Raw genomic sequence first — 21849 nt, forward strand, 5'->3', positions numbered from 1 at the left:
AACGGAAGTGCTCAGCTCAGCATGATGTGGGTGTGGCCTGTGGCCGGAAATCGTAAATTTTCTCGCAAAGGAAGTGAGTTCCGTTGCGTCAGCTCACTCCGGTACCATCCGGTCAGGTTTTCTACCGTCGCCCGTTGACACCCACCCGTCCCGTCCTTCTGAGTCCATTCCATTCTCAACTTTCCATTGGGTACTTGGGACAGCCGTGCACTGTGGGATGGGAAAATGGTTTACTCGCTGCCGTGGTTTCCCGATTCGGTTCCGTAAGACGCTTGGGATCGATGTAATATCTCAGCTCAACCCACACTCGTATGGAGCGAAGTGGTTTCAATAGACAGTCCGGGCTTTAGTGCAAAACCACTTAGTCGCTGGAAAATTCATCAATAGCCAGTTTCAGACCCTGAGTGGGGGGCAGCACCACAAGACATTCACACCAGCGCCCTGCTAGCGATGGACGGGACGAAGGCTGCGCAGAGCAGGCTCATGACCACACGCCCGGACGACAGTACTCTATGCTCCATCCATCATTGGTTTATGAGATTAAAACTTTTCATACAAATAAATTGATTTATGATAAAACATGCATGTGCGGAAAGCGTCATTCTACGAACGGCGCAGGCAGCAACCTCAAAGCGATTGGCGTAAGATGCAATCGATGCCGGAGATAAGACCGACCGCCAGACGATGCACTGAACTCGGTTACGCTGGTGGTAGATGAGCAAAGAGCCGTTTCTCTGAACCAACCCAAGCGGCTTACGATGACCGAGGAGCTTCGGTGACACGGGCGATGCTTTTCAAATTACATCAGCGTTCACCTTTGGGGATGCTGCCCCACACGCTGGCCATCGTGTTGCGAGACCCGGACCAGGGTTCCTTAGCCCCTGGGTGGTGGCGAGCCGGCTTGGAGTGGGTTGGCAACGCCGGTCTCGTTATTCGCCGAACTCGGCAAAATAAATTGGCAAAGCATCTTGACCCGGCATGCGCTCGTGGGACGTGCGACTAACTTGGCTCACACCTAGTCCCGGAGCAGTGCCACGGAGCCGACGTTAGTTGATGAATGTACACCGTTCGAGGACACCAAATTAAGCTTCCGATTCTGCTAAGGCTGGAGTGTCTGCTGTCGCCCTCGTCATGCTCTTCGAAATTGAGTAATTCTAAAACGAGGCCAACCTTATACATCTCCCGACAAGGTACGAAGCAGCAAATGATCGTTCAAAACTTTGAATTCCCTCGGTTTCTGGGAACCAATACCGACCTGACGAACCGTTCACTTGCCGTACGATTGAGTGGTTCGAATTTTTCGGCTAAACATAGACAAAGGTAACGCGCAGCAGCGCCGCACATGGTTAATTATCTAATCAAATCGAAACAACACGCTACATTTACAACATTGTACGCTTGAGGTCAAACCGGAACATTCGATCTTCCGTCGCTCTGGCATCGACTCGCCGGAGCATATCCGCCTTGCGGCGAAGGGGGAACCCTCGCGAAACACAATCGCATTGAAAGCCAGTGAGCTGAGTAATGCCGTCGTAAATCTCGTCGCAACATACGGGGGCCGCGCCGAAGCATGTCGCCGAACAGCGTCGAGAACCCCTCTCGAGTGCCGGGCGTCCACGGGAAAAACCGCAAAACGCTCGCCGGCATCGGACGGGCGGTGCCAGGATTTGGCTCGCGCCCCGAAATGAACCCGTAACGATTGGGAGCATCGCAATTTAACGAGCAACCAGCCATTCGATTTGCCATCATCGTCCTCCCGCGCGTTGAGGTCGCAATCTGTAATCCGTCCTTTGGCACTGTTAGTCAAAATAAGGCCGCCCGACCCGAATGGTTATCGTTACCATCACTGTGTGGGTTTTTTTTTCGTTCACTTCCACTTTATGTGCCCGAAAGGCGAGCCCCGTTCTCTGGTGCTCCATCATCCGCCGAGTACGGGGCCGATACGCCGATCGATCGATTTTATACCACGCGGAAGCAACATAAAGTAACATCTTTTACTTCATTTACGAACGAGGGCTGAGCTGGCCCATTACCGAGGGAAGAGGCCAGTATTTCATTCCGGCTGGGTGCCCGAGCTTCAGGCGACAGTGCGAAAATCCGGGCAGTCCTTCGAGCTAGCGGAGTTCATCAACCGTAGCCATAAATTAATGAAGCAATGGAGCAGAACGGCTCCCAGTTTATGGCAGTCGTGCGCCATAATTCATACACTCCCGGCGCGTTCGGCTGCCAATTCCATCCAGCACCAGTCGTCACCAGTCGATGAGGCACCGCATGAAGAGCAACTCAATTTCCTGCGCATCATGCAGCCCCCGGGGGCAACGTAGAACAGTCTGACCCTGATGAAGAGATTTAAAAACTAAACCCCGTCCGTCTGTCCGTTCGTTACGAATGCACCCATGACCGCCGGGTCTGCATTCGGAATTTTCACTAACATAATTTTGGCATTCCTTTTCGTTTCCATCATCTTCGTACGCTGAGTGGTTCTCAGCGCCTCTTCGGTCGGGCTTCGGTCTACCAATTTCTGGTAAAAGCTCTACGGTCCGTGCCACTGTTTTGGCAACGTGCCCCAAACTGGCGGCGACGCCTCTGCCAAAGAATAATTTACGGTTATGGGGTCTCTCGGACAAGCTGACGAAAGCAAATCCCAGACCGGACCGGCCCGGTCGGGCGGTCTACGGGACAGTCAACGGTCAACGGTCGGTTCGAATGTAATTTCTTGCCTCCTCTCAACTATGGAAGCTTTAATTGTTTGTGCACTGGGCGTTCACCTCGGTGTTCTATGGTAAAGTATGTCCCCCAACGGAGCGCTAAAAGAGAACACCAAAGAGCCGCACAAATTACGAGCCGCCCCCTGCAGGTTAGCTCCGGACGTGAGAAAATTTTGCTACACTTCACCGGGACGCTAGCGCAACAAGGCCGGTTCCAAAAGAAGACGACAGAAAAGAGAATTTCTTAAATTGTTTAAATTTTACGTATCGAGCAGCGAATTCGCTTTGCTGTGGCCCCATACCGTGGAGTTTCTTGACGACAGTGTTGAATCATTCCCATCGGTATGCTTTTTATGCCAGGACTGTCTCTCTCTCTCTCTCCCTGCGAGGCCACGTGGGAAAACGTACCCAGGTTTATGGTTCCGCACAGACATGTGTACTGTTTTATTGCCTAGCGCTCGGAATCACTCGTGAAATGGCCGTTTGCTTTGTAATGGAGACGCCTGGTGACCTAGCTTGCAGCGGGCGGATCGGTGCCGGGCACGCGCAGGGCGAAAATTTACGAGTGCACTCTTGGCACTCATTTCCGGACTTTATCAGCATTTTAATGTCTGACAATTGTAAAATACTTTTTAGGGCACCTCCACACAGCGCTAACGGTTTATGCTAATGTTCGCCCTCAACCCGCGGTGGAGGCGCCTGGTGGCGCTCAGAAACGCTTGCGACCGAAGGGACACGGTTCAATTATGGTTTTTTTTTGCTTCGGTTGGAATTGGAGCTGGCAGTGGAAAGGATTTATTTGCTTTACCCAACACAACGAAACGGTCACTTACCATCTTTCACGCTCGCCGAGTACTGCACCGCCAATAACAGCAGCAGACCGGCCAGCGGCAGCATGATTGTAGCCTCCATAGTACAGACGCTTCTGAGTTTATGTTCCCCGCGCGTCGAGTTATTTCTTTTGCGACTCCCTCTCACTCCCACGGGTTGGTTTCAAATTTTTACACAATTTTTCAAGCGCTGCCAAGCGCCGCTGGAAGCTGGTTTTTTGCGTGTGTTCGGTTCTACGGTTCACTGGGTACGTTGGTTGGTTGGCTCGCTCTGTTTCACTTTACAGCTGAGTTTGGAATTGATCGCCGCCATGCAGCTGGCACCTGGCGGACCACAGCAGCAGCCGCCGCACATCAAACAGCTTTCCGCGGACCAAGGCCAGCCGTCATCGTGCACGCAGACTGCAGACGTTCGGCCGTCTGCCACAACCTCATCGATCAACTTGTGCCGTTGTGAAAACTAACTTATAACACCGCAGCATTGCCCACTGCACCCACACTTTTTCCGCGCTGCGATCCGCGTGACACATTTTCCCTCGCACAGCACATTTTTGGTCGCGCACAATGAAACATACGGAGAAACGGAGACCCGGAACCGGAAACCGAAACGAAGCGAAGCGAAAAAAACTAAATTGTACGCACACTTCACTTGGCACACTTTAAGGACTCGTTTCTGGCGCGCACCACTTGCAAGATGCTTGTGACTGTGGAGGGGAAAGTTTTCCGGATACGCGCGTCGCGAGAATCGATCGAAACCTGCCGTACAGGGTCGGCCAACATTCACACCGGTTTCAAATCAAAATCGCTGAGGACGGTGGCAGCAGTCGCTCTCTTACTCGACCCATCGCAAGCGGCGCACTCGGGATCACCTCGGGTGGCACAAAGTGCCACTTCCACTGCTGCCATGTGGCAGCCAGCCCGACAGCCTCGCCGCAATGTTGTTAGCCACTTTCGTTCCGCTGATCGAATGAAAGTCCTGGGGCGAAAGCATAAAAATCAACACCACCTCTCATCGGAGCGAAAGGGCGTTCTGGTGACGGTATTGATCACGGTCGGTGGGCCAGTGTTCAACTTTGGAAGCCACTTCCGAACGGCATCGCACGCTGACGACTCTGCTGCCGATTGATGGTGCCCCTATCCGTGCTGGTGCTCCGTCCCTTCGGGCATATTGTGGTCGCTCTGCAACGACAGAAGAAGAATGGCGAACATTGAAACAATTTTTGTTACTATGGACTGAGGGTTGCGTAGAAAAAGGGAAAATGGATTTGAATCAGCACTCGAACCATTGAACTGGAAGCCATTAAGCGGAAGATTGATGGAACATTCACATTTCGATTCAGATATTCTGACATTGGCCAGTTAATTACAAATCAAACATCAAAAAGCAATTGCAAAGTTGAGCAGTAAAAAGGAAATTTATAAAGTCTGCATGTGAACACTTTGACGAGTGCTGCTTATGTCACTGGCAATACTATCGACCACAATTAATTATCTTACTCACTATGTGGGGCTCGTTCGTTTGCTGATTAAACTGCTTTTCAAACCTCTATTTTTAGTTTCTTTGCTTCACTTCGGCATATAAGTCGGCAGAAATGAAGTCATCCCAGTCCTTGTTTAACGGTAAGTCTTTAATTTTCCTACGAAAGACACTTGCATAAGTATCCTGCTCGCTGGCATTGTGCTAAATATAGGAACCACGAATTGCGTCACAGACAACATTGTACACGGTCATAAACAGCCATTTTAAATGGAGCATCATTTCACAACAAATTGATTCCACGGCCAAATCGAGGGCTTCACTTTATAGAGTCTGCGTTCTATCGTACTTCGTTTCGATAAAACCCGCCGCTGGGACAGAAACATAACTTTCGATGTCTGTATAACAACAGAGGCACCAAATGAGGGTGGAAAGTACCTTTTCGATTTTAATATTTCATCGTGCAACTATTGCAACAAACGGTGGTCACGATAAAGTAAACGAAACTGTGTGGGTAGAAACATAAATAGCTATCGTGTCGCCAAAGCACTACAATGGAGGACCGGTTTCCTCCGGTGCCCGTAATCGCACGGTGAGTACAAATCGCCACAAACCTATGGAAAAAACGGAAAAGCCACAAAAAAAAACTCCCCCCTGTTACGTCAGGCGCCATTCGCGAGCACCAGTTGTAATAACGGAGGGTTTGGCCCAATTTCCCATTGTGGCGCCTAATGCTTCGGACGAGAGAAAGGAACACGGCCCCGTGACGGTGTGTCCGGGGGTGGTACCGGTGTACATATTCTGCCCATTGTTGCTGGAGCATAAAAATAAACACCAACTCAATTGGCAAACTGGGTAAAAGTCCCACTCCAACCGGTGATGCGGTCATTTGCACGCGATGGGGTGGTTAGTTGTGAATTTTGTTTTTGGGCAAAATATCTCACCCTTTGTTTCCGTACACAGTTACAACCGATCCGTTCACTCTGCAGGAACCAGAAGTACCGAACCGTGTTTTACGGATATCCGTTTCGTCCGTATCCGTGTTCCTTAGAAGGTGCAAAAGGGTTAAAAAAGTCATCCTTTGCCTTTGCAAACAATACATTGCTCGAATGTAACACAAACACAACAGTACTGCTTCACCTATTGGTGAAACAAGGCAAGATATCGTAATTTTTGATAAATTTTTAACATCATTATATTAATAAATGATTAACATCACTGTAATGAGCCAAATTAAATTCAAATTTCCGCTCCAATTACGAGCTCACGATTGTGCCACGAATTCTGGTTTAAAATATAGTAACCGATCCGTCAAGGGCGCCCTTAAGCGCTCTGTCCCAATCAATTGTTTCCTTCCTCTTCCGAGGGATGCATTACCGTTTCGGTTTGCGATTGACCGTTGAGAAGCCGAAAAGCATGAAATCAATGATCTCTCTGCCGTTTAATAAATAATCCCCAATCGGCCCGGGCAGCGGGCGGCCCGGGATGATTAGAATCAATTATGTTTCGACCGCAAACGCAATCTTTTCGCCGAAGCTCACCGTCCCCAGGCGCCCTTTCGCGCTTTGCGATGTGGCCTCGAAACCGTTCTGCGAGCGATCGTTCTGATAGATTTGTGGTTACCACCGGTGCCGCACCGAAGCGTGTCGCGCAATCAAACTCAATCTTTCGCATCGCTCCCGTGGCTCCTCCCCCGGGGGGAGCTTTTAAGTCATCCAAACGTCTCAATCACGGCCAACGGCCGTGCGGTGTGGCAACAAAATGTGCTGACCGTCGAGGACCCTCGCGGTGAGCTCAGCGAAAAACCCCAAATTTCGTACCATGCCGCGGTTGGCTCGGTCGGTCGGCCGCAGATCGGTGACAGAATTCGTGGCTCGAATAGATTAAAAAGCAGTGTGAGCAGTCCCGTCGAGAGCACCATCCCGGCACCGTTGTTATCAAAGTTGGCGATGCAGCCGGTGCCGGTCCAAAAATCATTGTGTCACATCACACGAGCGCTGACGAGGTGACGACGAGCGCTCCCCGTTTTTTGTGTGCCTCGGTACTGGATAGTTCAGCAGCCCCGGCCCGGATAGCCACCGCAAGACGCAATAGATGGCGGGGCTGAGAGTTGGCCCAAAACCAGAACACCCGGGGCCGCACTCCGCCGCACATCAGCAGAACGGCCACAAACCGCCTATACCGGGTTGCGGTATGCCAAGCCACATTCAGGAACCATCCCGGGGCTAGATGTTGCAAAAGTCGAGAGCATCCCACAGAAGCCTCTTATATGATACCTTTTTTTTTCGTTGGTCCTGTACGCCTCTATATTGCCACCGTGGGACGCAACCCGTTTCGGTGTCTCCATTTTGTCATCTCCGGTGGCGCATGCAACCGAAAGCGCCCGCCGGCGGCTTTTGCCGGCTCGCTTTTTGTATATCCTTGGCGGGCAGTGCAGGTGGCAGCGATGTCTCTTTTCCTATCACTCTCTCGCTCTCTCACTCTCTCGCTCTCTCGATGCTTCCCTCTCGCTTTGTTTCAATTTGCTAACCGACCACGGCCGAAGACTCGGTACACGATAACAAGATGAGGCTGGCCTGCCGTGCCGATGGAGGCGCCTGGTGCCGCCTAGCTTTGGGATTGGCTGCGTACTGGAAACATCTCATTTGCAGCGCGAATTGCAAATGGCCACCGATCTCCCGGAGACGAGGATCGCTGCCGGAGTTGTCAAACGGGCTGCCTGTGGTTTCTGGCCGGCGGCTTTTGCACCCACCGGCGATACCCACCGGCGGACCAAGCCGGACCCAGGGACCCGTTTGCTAACAACGGGGCCATCAAAACAAAGGCAAATAGCCTAGGCACACGCTGCATGCAGCTCGGAAACATTTGCGCGAGGCAGGGCGACCGAGTAGTGGGCCACAGGGGACCGGAACACGGACACGGACACGGCAAAGATTTATGTCACAACGCAAGCCTCGTCGGTTATCACTAATACCGCGGGGGAACCGCTCATGAGCAAACTTCGACAAGATTTGCTAGATTTGTCGGGCATCACTTTCAGGACTTTTTTGCTATTCCCTTCACACGCTTCTCGTCTCGTCGACATCAAACTGCATTTGACGAGGTGGCCAAAGTGCCAAGTACAAAAAAGTGGTTCCCCAGGCAGCGGAAACTGTTTTCATCAGCGAAAGCGAACATAGCAGGCGAGCATGCGTGGTGCCATGGCAGCCAATGAGTTGCCCGCTGCTGAGACTGAGGAGAGGACAAAACAAAACTTTGCAGCGCGTTTCAGTGCATCACGAGCAGATCTACTAAATTTGATGTTTCATTGTTAATTGGTACCGTAAACAATGACCATACCAGCACCACCATATTGACAGTGTTACGCTCCGCGGGGGGCTTAAAACCCCGAAAGAGCCGCTATCGTTTCGTTCTAACTTTTCCACCATTTAGCGCATAATCTGGGAAAAGCCTTTTGTTTGCGCGGGAGATCCGATTCGCTGCGCTTGGTGTGGTATGTTTAATCCAATGTTTGAAACGTGTCGAGCCGCATCCACTGTGGGGTGTTATTTATGCACGACACTCGTCGTCCGCCGGGGGGGACGTCGACAGCCGTTTCCGTTGATGTTTGTGTGGCAGTGGTGGTGAAAAGCAGTGTAACATCCACAGAATAATCCCGGTCCCGGTATTATCACGGTCATCACGCACCGGGAAATATTTCGTATTTCGCAGCAATAACAGCACAGCTTTAGGTCGTCTTCGCCCAAGAATCTGCTCCATTTTGGGTCGAATAGAGCAAGAAAATAAAAACCGCCACAACCGCCCCCGGGCACAGTTCGGTAAAGCCTGCCGGAACGAGTGACAGCATTATTTGCACAATGATTGATGAAAGAATAAGTTTCCCTTTTTTGCATAGGACTCCGCCTACCCGATCGGCAGTAACGGTAGCCAGGCCGGTCTCGGTCGTCCGCCGGAAGGCAATCGTCAGTGTCCAGGGGAAAGCTCTCTCGGAGGAAAGATTTTTCTTCCGACCTGTTGTTGGGAGGGACCTCGTTTTTATTGCCCTTTTTATCGGCCCAGAATTCATGCCCGAAACGTGCGTAGTCTGACCCACTTACTCACCGGCGGAAACCCATTTCGAAGGGCCCTCGGGCCCACCGTACGGCACGGTCGCCATTGGGACCGGATTATGCGGTGAAGACGTCCGATTGCCGACCCTCAGTTCGTCCCGGGATTCTCCTGGGGATCCTCTCGGGAGTCCCACACTCACACGCGCTCACGAACATGGTTGTCAAATTTATTTAAACTCAACCCAACGCCATTCACTGCCGCCAACGATCTCGGCGCTCGAGCATACTCAGTTCGCATACTTTTCTGAGGACCGCATCTCCCAAACAGGTCGCGCTAGTGAAGAAAGAGAAGAAATTTCGTTCTCCGGAAAATGAAGGTCATCATCATCGTCGTCACACGGGATTCGGATTCCGGTTGCCGCCAGAGCCGACCGGAAAGTTGATCAAGAAAGTGAAACACAAACCTTCCTGTTTGCCAACATCACGCATCCGGCCCCCGGCGTTCCAGAAGCATGTGCATGTCATCGTCCTGTCATGACTATTCGGTGACAGAATTCTAAACAGCAACATTTTCCCTGCCACCACCAACCTTTATCCTTTTCCAAAAAGACTCCTAATCCATTGGACAGGCGGAAAGTGACGGTTGCCTTCGCTGGGTGAAAAAATGGCAAGCGAGCAGAAATGGCCATCACCGGCCAGATGGGAATGTGATTATGAGAAATGTTTGTATTAAGCGTTACGTTTCGTTTTCGTTGACCGGGGGGGGAAAAACAGTAAATCGAAGCGACGAACAGGACAAGAACTTTTTCAGTTTTTCATCGAAACAACATCACGGCCCCGGTACGAGAGCCGCCCACGGAACGCCTTAAGCCCGATGCCCTGCTTCCGGTCCGGAGCCCACCACCTTCTCGGGCCCACCGTCTTACATTGTTTCGCTAGTGGCTTTTTCATTGTGGCCGTTCCGCTTCGGAACCGCATGAGCATGAATGCGTAATGTTTGGTTATGCTTCCGTAGTTTCGAGCCATTTGCCCCGGAAGAACCTCTTCCGAACTGGCCCCGGATGGGAACCAGAACACTCCCGGCACTGTACCAAATGCCGGCGGCAGACAGACAGCCAGCCAGCCAGTGAGTGAGTGAGTGAGTGAGAAAAAGTCAAACCAAAAAAGCTTTTATGCTGTCCGTAAGGTGCTAGGGGGGCCTCTTGAGGTCTCCGAGCCTCACCGAGCACCACGTGGCGTGAAGACAACGAGAGAACGCTGCAGAGCCACACAGTTAGAGGGTGTGTGTCTGGGAGAGAGAGAGAGAGAGAGAGACAGAAAAGTAATATTATACAATCCTCTTAATCTTAATTAATTAGAAAGGATTCCCCATTAGAGCGCTCGTGTTCGACCCGGAACTGGCGCCTTTTTACAAGCCGATTGCGTGGCACAATGGCGCACAACATGCGCTGAGTGCTGCGTATGGTAACCGACTCGCCCGGGGGCGTTAAAAGCAAAAACAAACATCTTAGCCGGACCGCCGAGTGGTTTGAAAGCTGCCGGAAGCATGATTTCATTACGTGAACGGAAGTGTCACTCGCTTCGGCGAGGCTCTGCTATTGTGCTGGGAAATGGAAGGTTCCGCTTTCGTGGATTATGGGACGGAACGCATTATTGTTTTAAAGAAGCGCCCTTCATTCTTTTGTCATTGTCTCTCATTGTTCCGACGGATTACGAAATTTACGTAATTTCGGTGCTCCATTGAAGGGCCATGACAAACAGAAAACTGCATTACGTGACGCACACGCTGATGATGACAATCGTTACATGGAAAGACGTAATTAATTTTTTTTTGCTAAGCAATTTGGCACACACAGCAACTTGGAAGTCTTCGCCAGCCGGGTCCGATGGCTCGAGACCACGTCTGCGCTCTCGCTTGACTGGCCCGAGTCGTCGTCGGTCGGTCAGGTAGAACCTAAAGATTTGACAATTTTCCTTCACCCAAAATCATTAACATATTACCGGGGCTGGGTTCCGGTTCTGTGATTTTGTGTTGCGCAACGGTAATAAATTGAATTCTGCCCACGAATCGGGGACTGGGCCACCCATCCACGTGCAGTCATCACGCAACTGAAGCATCCTACGTGTTCGGTCGCCCGCTCGCTCGTCATCTTTGCCTAGCTGTCGACGGCCAGGATGGATTGCGATCATCGTGGTCCTGTTGTCTTATGATTCATGCGACGGCAACCGAATCGCCCCGGGTGAATCGGGCTAATTATCCGTCCCGAAAGATCGGAGCGAAACACTTTCTTGGTTGTTCGCACCATTCGCCGCAGTGGCAGTGGTCATTAAACAACTTTCTGAGCCGAGCGACGGCTGCCCCGGCTGCGGCCCCGAGCCGCCTTTCGTTCGACATAAATCAATTTGACACCGTTCGTTGGATTCCGGGGAGCCAACACACTCAGCCAGCCGAGTCCTTCCGTGGCGATAGTTTTTTTTTTTTGCTTCATCTTGTGTCTCTGCGTTCCCGGTCCTTCCAGAAATTTTAGCCACAAATATTTATCTTGATCAACAGTTGCGACCGAGACCGAGGTAGCACAATTTTGCCACTCGTGGCTCGGGAGTCTTTTAATGAGTTGCCAACAAGCTCGCCGTGGGCTCGCCAGGGCGCCCAAGGGACCCCGACCCTGGGCTGCTCGGGAGCGCGTTAGCCGTCTTGCGGCTGGCGCGGTCTCACAGCCGCTCCCGTTTCCGGGACCGCTACTCGGCAGACCGCAGATGCTGTGTCAACACTCACACGCACACCACGCAAGAGCCCGACCCATACCGACGTAGCAGTATCCCTGGGTACAGCCTCCTGCCGAGTGCCGTGTGGCAGGATAAATATAAATTATAACTTTGTATGTTTGTTTGCACAGCGCTGCTGGGCCGTTGCGCACGCGGTCCACGGTAAGCCGCACAAAATTGGAAAATGGATTCCATCCTAATACGGCACCGGCCAGCTTAGAGCGACACCGCCAGAGCGCCCGAGAGCGGGTTCACTGGAGGCCGGAAAAAAGGAGCCAAACCTTACCGAGGGGGTTCTCTCGGAACCGCCAACCAACGAAGGGCTTCCTGTCGTGCCGCGTGATGCGGGGAAAATTGTACGCATTTTCCCGCACTAGCACACATACACGCACGGAGACGGGTGGGGCAACCGTTAAACGTGATCCTGGTGAGAAAAAGTCACATCTTTTCTCGGAACCCCCAGCGGACGGAGAATCCGACCGATGGAAGCGCCTGGTGCGACTCGAAACCCGACTCGAAACTTTTGCGCTTTAAGATTGTACATAATCATGTTTTGCGACAACGCGTCACCAGCGCTGGCACTGGTCCCAGGGTATCCTTGAGAAGAGGGCCAGCTGCCGGATGGCCGGAAGAAAACCCCGATGAAATCCCCGGAATATGATATCGCATAATGCGGCTGATAAAAGGGTCACCCGTTAAGTGACAGATTGCTGGGCGCAGTGGAGCAAACGGAGCGAGCTTTCCCCGGGACATGTGCCAGCATGTCGTGGGGCTGGTTCCGGGAAGCGATTTGTTTAATCATTTGCGTCTTCACCATGTCCCGTACCCGTGGGAAGAACGAAGTTTTTCTAACTTCTAAAATGACTTTTACACAACTTCCACCGATTGTAGGCCTTCGAGTTGGCGTTACTTTGCATAATTAGGCACGGCTTCTAGTTGCGCGATTCTTTCGGCTTACGTCGCAAGGCAAGTGTACGGAGGTTTGGCATCTTGTCGTCATCGTCGCAAGGGAGGAGGGGAAAGATTAGGAACGCCTCCGTTCACACCTCGTCCAAGTTTAGTCTCGTCACGGGTAAAACTTTGCGCCATCGAAAGAGCCTCGGTTACGGCAGAGAGCGTTGCTTCGATAACGAGGACAAATTGTTCTAGCGACATCCATTTTTGATGTTGCCTGGGCGCACGTCTTACTGCGAGCTACTGTCCTTCACCCCGCACACAACACAATAGTCGCGTCCACAGCTCATCTCGGCCAACACTGGGGCTTCTCCAGCTCCAGCAAGACCGTAGCCAACTGAGAACTAACAAAGTCTGAAGAAAGCAAACTTTCCTGGGCTCGCCGAGGCCGCCTACTGGCATCCTACGGAGGCCGGAACCTCGACCTCGGTTTGGAACAGTTGCGCGAAATTCCACCGAACCCCCGGTGGCATTTGCGGAGACTTCGCCCAACTCGAGACACTTTCCGCGGAAACCACTCGCGTTCGCGGCACCGGGCCACTAATTAAATGAAGAGCAATTGACTGGAATTAAAAGGACCGCACACTCACCAACGAAACCGGAACAACCAGAATCCAAACGGTGGCGGATGCTTCTAACTTTGCACCCCGGTAAGCGACAGATACTTGAGAAGTGCAAAAAAATTGACAGTCGACGTTTGTATTGATTTAGAGTCACTTTTGATTCGTTTTGCGTAATTATGGCGCGTAATTAGTGTACCGAGAAAGTTGCGTTAAAAATGCGGTCATCATTATCTCTGCCCGCAACATGATGCCGACTGCCCATTAGCGGACACAATAATGCACAGACAGACAACTGTTTACCGGATACGGCACCGAACCTCGGGGTCTTGCCTCGGGGTGGCTAAAAATAAAATAAATTACCACGGTGCAGCTTCCATCCCGTCGAACGCTGCTATGGGCATCGCTGGGAAAAGTAAGATTATGCTGGTTTACGGAAAACACATTCGATCAATATTGATTGCTTTCGAGGCGGCCAACGAAGCTAGCTCAAGGACCACCGAAAATTCGGGTGCAAAAATCGGCGTTTTCTTCTGGTGCTTCTTGCTGTCGGCCGAAAGTGGCCGTCGGCGTGTCGAGCACGGGCAACGATTAATTCGATTTATCATGCCAAACGGAGCATGTTGTGGCTCTGCTCTGCCGACGGTGGCGGCGGTGCACACTGCAGCAAATGGATCCACCAATCGATGACACAAGGCCCCGATTACTCCGGCTCGAGCTTGGTTCCGGTTTTGCAACCGATCTGGCCGAACCATTCGAAACATTCCGGACAAAAAATCCAAACAAATCAGTCAGCGACATCGAAACCAGACACATCCGGCCTGAAGCACCGTCCAATGGCACCATTCGGACAGTCGCCTGGTCGTCTGGCGTGGCATTTTTTTTTCTGTTCCGTTTTCCGACCTATTCACCGCCGGCCGACCCGAGAGAGTGGGTCCCACGGTCCCGTTCGCAACCGTCCGGCGGCAATGATGATGGTTCATTTAGGATGCCGAAAAGGCCGTGCTTTGCATCACTCCCAGGGCATTATATGCCGACAGCGAACGAATGAGTAAGACAAAACACACAAATACACGAACACATCGACCCCACGGAACAACAACCGGAAATCCGGAAGCGCTGTGGTTCGAGCGCCGGAACGAAGCTGAGTGGCCCGACGAAACATTGACACCACTCAACAAAAATTAGATTCCTTTCTCGGGCGTTTCTGGCTTTGAATATGTATTCGGTATGTTCCGAGCGGATGGGGGGACCAAAACATGGCATCGCGCGTGGCCGGAACGAGCAGAACGCGTCTAGCTTTAATTGGGGCTTTAGTTTAATGCCACCCAGTGGAAATGGATCGAACCCAACGATCTGGCTCGGGCTCGGGCACTGCGGACTCCTTAAAAGAAACGCAACACACGCTTATCGGCCGCTTATTTGTACCGCTGTTTATGCTTGACCCGCCACGTGTCTCCTGCCGACACCTTCCGCGCGAGAAAAGTTTGCCGCGCTACGTCCAACTCCTTCCCGAAGGAGCGATGGAGAGTGGAACGTGAGAAAATTGCCAAATACAGCTGGCCAAGAGTGGGTCCCGTGGAACGTGGATTGTTGGGCTGGACAGGCCCCTTGTCAGCGCACTCGAGTCCGCCTCAACTGGAGCAGCCCAAAGGGTGGAAATTGAAATGAACTAATTAGGAACGGGTGTTAGTGGGCGGCCGATGGGCGCTATTTATGCAATGGCAAAAGAGGTGCAAATGAGTGGGGAAAATCAAATCAAATGAATGTTAACCACTCAAGGCGGAACGCTAGCACCGGCAAGCGGGGTCTGCAACTGAGGCTTCACGAGGCTTCAAGGGTCCTTCGTCGGGCGGCGTTCGTGGCACGTGGTCGCCGCCGCCGGAAGTGACGCTCGGTGATGGTGCTTTCAATTGAATTGCGTCTTGCCATCTTGCCCGGTGGGCCACCACCTGGTGTTCTTTTATGGTTTCAGGATCGCCGCTCGCTGGCCGGTCCCGTCGCCGAAGGAAAGTGGCCGGCCATAATTATGGAGTCCAATCAGAGCTTTTTGGGAGAACCTTCAAATTTCAAGCTCTTTTAATGTAAATCTTCGTTACACTCTCTTTCTCTATCTCTCGCTCTCTGTCTCTCTATCTCTCTTTCTCGCTCACTCTTACGTTGATAATTTCCTGAGCGAAGCATAGGTTTGATGAAAAATAATGTAACAGATAGTCTGTGTTACTCATCTACTCCCCGCCATTATCATCATCATCATGATCAGCGAGCATCATTGAAAAACATGTTTACCGAAACCTATTGCTGTCGTTCGCACACATCTGAAGCATCCACTAGCACAATACTTCGGTGATTCGCGTGCATAGTCGCTGCGCCCGACCGACGATGGCCATCGGTGCGAGTTTGTGTAAATAATTAGAAAATACGGTCCCTTCGAGCTCGAGCTACTTGGGGGAAAACTTTGCACACACTCCCTGGTCCCCCTTCAACGACATATGTACCAGCTCTACCAGCACCCCACTGGCGCATCTCGCGTAATGAATGATACACTCAGCCACCGGGAACGCGGAGCGAAATAAAGAAAACCTCCCGAGAGCGGTGGCGCGTTGGCGGTTTTAAGCCGAATTCCTGCACCAGCCGGCGCCAGAAGAAACCCCATATTAGCAACGACAACACCATTATTTGCCATTTATGTCACATTTTACTTAAAACGAAACCACGCCCGGGGCCTGCAGCAAACAGCGAACGAACCCGAGCCCAACTTCGCCCTTTTGAAGGGGACGAGAGAGTTTTTTTCCAAGAAAAACGGGTGCCAGAAAGCCGTCGTGTTGAAAAGAAAACTCACAGCCCCAGCGTTGTATGTGGGGTCCCCACATTTGTTGTGTGTGGAGGGAAAATCAAATTTCTGCTGAAAACTGTAAGCGGGCGGCAGGCGTTTTCCGATCCACCGGCCCGACACCGGGCGAGGTGATTTCATTAAAGTATGGCGCAATGGCGGCATCTCTGTTGAACTCGAACCGTTGCTTTCGTTTTGCATTTCATGAAAATATGCGTTAATCAAGGAACGGAAAACTCAGCCTTCGAGGCGAGGCATCCACCGGAATGGTTCTTGAACAAAATATGAAGGCACCGCCGCATAAAAGCACAAAGCGCCGGCACAACCGAAAGCCTCGGGGCAGGGAAAAATCCGGCTTACGTCAGTTGCGGTGGCGAAGGAAGTTGAATGAAAAGCACGGCTACAGAGGGCGTCAATCAGAGGGAAAACAAAAATGGACGCCCGGCTAGGAAGTAACGTCCAATTTGCGCCACCGTCAGTGCCGAAGCTCGAAGAATGCTTCCTGGTGACATGGTGACACTTTCCTTTTTCACCAATTTTCTTCGCCACCATCCGGGTTCGGGTGCCGTACGTCGAACCACCCGAAACCCAGCCTCGGCTGGCGCTCCGTAAACACCGAACCCCGGGGGAACTGAAACTGCCACCGGTAAAGCGTTGGCTCCCGCGGCGGAATGTAATGATGGTGGTAAATTTTAAAAGCATCATTTTCTTCGCACCACGTCCAGCGCCCAGGCCCGGGGAGCAATTGCTCCCAGGCCGGCCGGTCGGTCGGTCGGTATGTTGGGCTTTTTGTGTTGCCCGCGCACGATGTTCATGCTGTTGGTGTGCCGCCATTTCCGAGCAGGCTTTTTGATGGTGACAAACTTTTTTATCGCCGATGCCGACGCTGCCGCTGCGTTTGTTTTACGCGCTGACGGCAGTTCCGCCGAAAGCAGCGCTTTCCCGCCTGTGGCCACTGCTTCGGAATGGCGCCGAAAAGAGGGAACGTGATTTTACTTTGCATTCCTCGCCAGCCCCCCCTTCAGACGTGACGCGGGACCACGGCCACGGGATCGAAGGGTGACTGGGAGGCGGTTTAGGTGGATTGTGATTAGTTTACTTTCGGCTTTTCTTATCTTGCGGGCGGGACAGCCCGTGTCTGACTGTCCTGCGAGCCACCATTTTCATCTACTTTGCTTCCGGTTCGACCAGCGCGCCGGTAGGCATAGCTTGGCGCACAAATAAACCATATTAACGCAGCGAAAACGTCCCTCGAGAGGATCGCTGAAGGAAAAAGAACGAAGGACTAACGCATCATCCAGCACACATCCACGCGCGCGGGCCTGTTGGCAGGCAACAACTGGTGTACCATTAAAAATTAATTAAACCTTTCATCATCGTTGCAACATTTTTCATTACGCGGCCCACTTCCCAGGCCACATTGTGCCACACTTCGGAAACATAATGCTCGCCCGCGTAACATCAGTTTGCTTTTCCCATAAGGGGTCCAGGCGGGTCTGTTAGCATATTAGCGGCGCAGCCAATCATGAAAAGGGACCACAGCACTCCACATCAGGCACAACAATAGCCGTAATGTGGAAACAACGGAACATAAAGCATAACAAAACAAATGGAACAATGCTCGGAGTGCGGTGAAGCGCCTATAGGTATGCAACCAGGAATACACGTCAACTCCACGTTTCGAATTCGATCCACGTCACCGTTGAGTGACATACGTTACGTGTATTTACCTTGTATTAATGTCGCGTTAAGCTGCATAAACGGACGCGGCTTCTCTCGGTCGATTCGCTGGCAACCGCACTCAATTGCACTTTGCATCTCACTTCACGTTTTAGTATTTTCTCCGCGCCTTCACACCACTAACACACTCATGGTTATGGTCGGGTTTTTCTACCGACACCGACTTCCCCATTAACCCGCAGAGACCATACTCTTTTCCCCTCCCGCTCGCACTATCTCTCTCACTTTGCATTTTCTGCCCACCGAGCGCACCCGGGTTCCCGGGGTTCGCACATTTAACTACACTTCGCAACTTTCGCCACTAACTGGATGGTGGCTAACTGGAATGGTGAAGTGTTTTCATTTTTTTTTTTGACCTGCCGAGAAATGGAGAAAAATCACCAACCGTACCGTACCGAAGAGCGCCGAATCGTTCGTCGGCGGACCTGCGGACCAACGGCCGAACCAGACTGTAGGGTCGCAGAGCTTCACTGTACTGGAGCGGGTTTTGCGGAGTGCCACTTACGGAACCTCGGTCTGGTTACCAAACAACGGTCTACTTGGATCGTAAGTGCACGGGGAACCGTTCAGAAACCGAACAGCACAACGCGTCGGACCGATGGCAGTAGGCGAACGAAAAAAAATCCCAAATACCCACGTCACTTGCTGGGCAACCCTTCTAGAGTAGTCTGGACCGTTTATCTCGGCCCGTGGAGCACATGTCCCGCAAAAAGCGACGATGGAACGACGATAATAAATTAATGCTTTCAACATAATCCTTTGCGCTCAGCTGGGCCACTCTTCCGCTGCTTCAGCGTTCGCACCGACCGGGGAAGGTTGATGGCATCCCCGTTCGTCCTGGCAAACCACCGACAAGCGCCCATGATGATGGTGCACCCAGCGCTTCGGCAATCAGCTCGCCATTCTTGACCACATGTGTATGTGTGCGGGCCTGGCCACGGTTAAGCGGAAGTTAGAAAGCGGCAATTCCACCCGAGTCTCCCGAGGTCCGAGAGAAAATGCGAAATCGTTGGCTTCTAAACCACTCGAAACAACTGTAATCAGTAGATCGGGCGCATCGTTACTCCCCGGTGGTGGTCAGGACACACGAACGGACACCGGGCCGCACACATACACACGTCAGGACCACAGGCGCGCCTAGTCCGGTGGTGATTGCAGTGCAGTGCCCACACTGTTAGCATCCGGCACGTTCGCAGTACACAGCCGGTTATACCCGCGGTTGACCCTTGGCGGGGAGGAGCAGAGTAACGGATCGGTTTGACGAAGCCCGCCAGCCCTATCGGTCGCACTGGTTGGCTTCCGGAGCCTGCGGCAGCATCCACGCAGCACATCCGGCAATTGTTTTGCACTTGCACTGCAGACTGACAGCTGCCCCCATTAGACGATGCCGCACGATGAGACCTCGAACCTCGAACGGAAGTATGCTCGTTTCACGTGTTGAGGCGCGATTCTCAACCTCAAAGTCGCCCGCTCACCCGCCCTCCTTCTCGCAATTCACTTTGTCACATGGCGCACCCTAGCGCAATCCGGCCCCGAGATCACTCACGCACCCAGGCACGGAAGGCCGTGGAAAGGCAAGGGAAACTCCTGTTGGACCACTGCTCGATGACGTCTGACGAAACTCGGGCCGAAGGATTGTCTAACGAGTGCGTGGCACTCCGCGACACGCTTGGCGCAGTGCTGGTCGCCGCCTTGGTCCACACACTTTTCGGACACTTTCTTCCCGATACCGACGTCCCGACCGGACTCGGGCTCATATACACGCTTGTCGAGCGTCCGTCGAACGGAGACGTCACACCGAAACTAACGCCGAACCGGGTTCGCCCCGAACGAGGCTGCGACCGGGACCGGGACCGAGTCACGAGACAGCCACCCATTCAGCCGTCAGCGGCGTTCGGAGTGAGTTCCACCCGGTCGCGGGCCCCGGTGAGTTGCCCCGGTGCTCAATGGGGCCACGGCGGAGTCCGGCCGTGTCCTTGTCCTTGCGCGAGCGGACGGGCTGTTTCAAAACAAATCATTCGCTCGCAGAAGTCGCAGCCTCCGGGAACTCACTCTCGCGCACTGAGCGCGACTTCGGGCCGGGGGTTCGGCTTTTCGGGGGTCCCGTGAATGCGTCGGGCATGCGCGCACCGGTCGAGCAAGCACGACTCGTGGCCCCAGCAGCTGTCAAGCAGCTGCTGAGACAGTTCCCCGGCAAATCGAACCCGCGCCAGCAACAGCAGCGCCCACTGGCTGTCAGATGGTGTACTAGCGAAACGTATCGCTTTTGAAACGGTTCCCCCAGGACGAGCCGATCGACGAATGCAAACAAACGCGTGATGCTTTGTGATGCAACGGAAGCTACGACACTATCGTTACAATCAGATTTATCGCCGGAACCCTCACGTAGGGATAAAAGGAGGGTAATCTAATTGAACTCTCCGTTTGCAGTCATCACGAGAAACGGCCCAGAAGCAACGTGTTGGCATTCTTCTCACGCTCATACGCAAGCCTTCAGGTGGTCGGCTTCATTTTTCACAAAAATCCCGCGAAAACACTGACGATTCCGGGTACCGTAATCGTGCTCTCTTCCGCCCGGATATTTGGATCCCGTTGCGTGTATTTTCCGTTGTTGTTGTCGATCCTTGATTTGATTGTTTTTTTTTTCTTCTTTCGGTTGTGCAAAGTTTAAACACGGCTTTAAACATTAACGCCAATTCGGTAATGGTCGTCCGCGCCGGCTCGATGGAGGCGCCTGGTCACCGGTTTGAAGACAGAAAGTGCGAATCCGGTCCCACGTGCTGGTTGGCTGGCATTCGGCAAACCACCAGCTGCCACTTTTCGAGTGGTTTTGAGAATTTCATAAATCTTTAATGCTATTGCTGCCCTACCTGGCTGGACAATGGAGCTGGCGACGGAAGCACAGAAAATAAACAATACGTGGCCACGGGGAGGTGGAAAAGTTAGAGCAACACACGAAACGGGCACCCTTCTGCCCCACAGACAGACCGAACAGCTGGCAATGGTTCGAAGCTAGTGTTGTGTTCTATTTCCTGGAAAAACAATCGAAAATCGAACAAAAACACCGGCCTCCAGTGGGGCATTATGGCTTCAAGGGCGGGTTGTGTGCATTGGTGTTCGAGAGTTTTTTAATAGTTCGTTCGCAAGAGAAGCATACTGCCAGTGCCTAGCCGTTAAGCCTGGACTGATTCAATTTTAGCACCACTCGTGTGAGGTGCCGATAGTGGTGACCTTTAATTAAAGCACGATACGGTGTACCGGCGGATACGATAAAGTTTGTGGCCGGCACTATGTGCCCTGATCACCCGAAGCCGCGTGGAGCCAGGCAAACTTTGCACATCGCCAACTTCTACCGAATTTTGTTCGACCAACATTAAAAGAGTTTGACGTTTGCTTTTAGGTCGGTTCTACTCTGCCGTACATTCTAGCGCTTCCCAGTACCTGTACATAGGCTACAACGCCGTTCCGAACATCCGATCGCGCACCAACAGTTGCACCGTTCGCTCACGGTTTCCAATGAGTTACACCACGCCAAGCCATTCGGTGTGGTTCAATGGCGACGTGAAAGTTTCCGCACGATGAAGTCAATTAAAATTCCATTAGCGTCAAACGTGCCATCAGCTAGGCCATCTTTTTACAGCGGCATCGCGTCCACGGTTAGCTGGACAGATCGATCAATATTTGTCGCACGCTTCGAGCGCACCGATAATTTTGTTTTGAGCCCCCTGTCACCCTTTCTGTGATAAGGAGGAGGAAGAGTATCGATTGTTATTGGCCAACACGGACGGTAAAGGTGAGCGCAAAGTGATACCGTAGATCGGAACTGCATCGACCGGTGAAAGGAAACTGTGAGCCAACAGGCTTTGTCCAAGACAATCAACGTTGTGGCAACTCGTGAAGTATTTTCTTTATGCACACTAAGAAGGAACTAC

Source organism: Anopheles bellator, chromosome 2 (assembly GCF_943735745.2).
Source record: "Anopheles bellator chromosome 2, idAnoBellAS_SP24_06.2, whole genome shotgun sequence".
NCBI lineage: Eukaryota > Metazoa > Arthropoda > Insecta > Diptera > Culicidae > Anopheles > Anopheles bellator.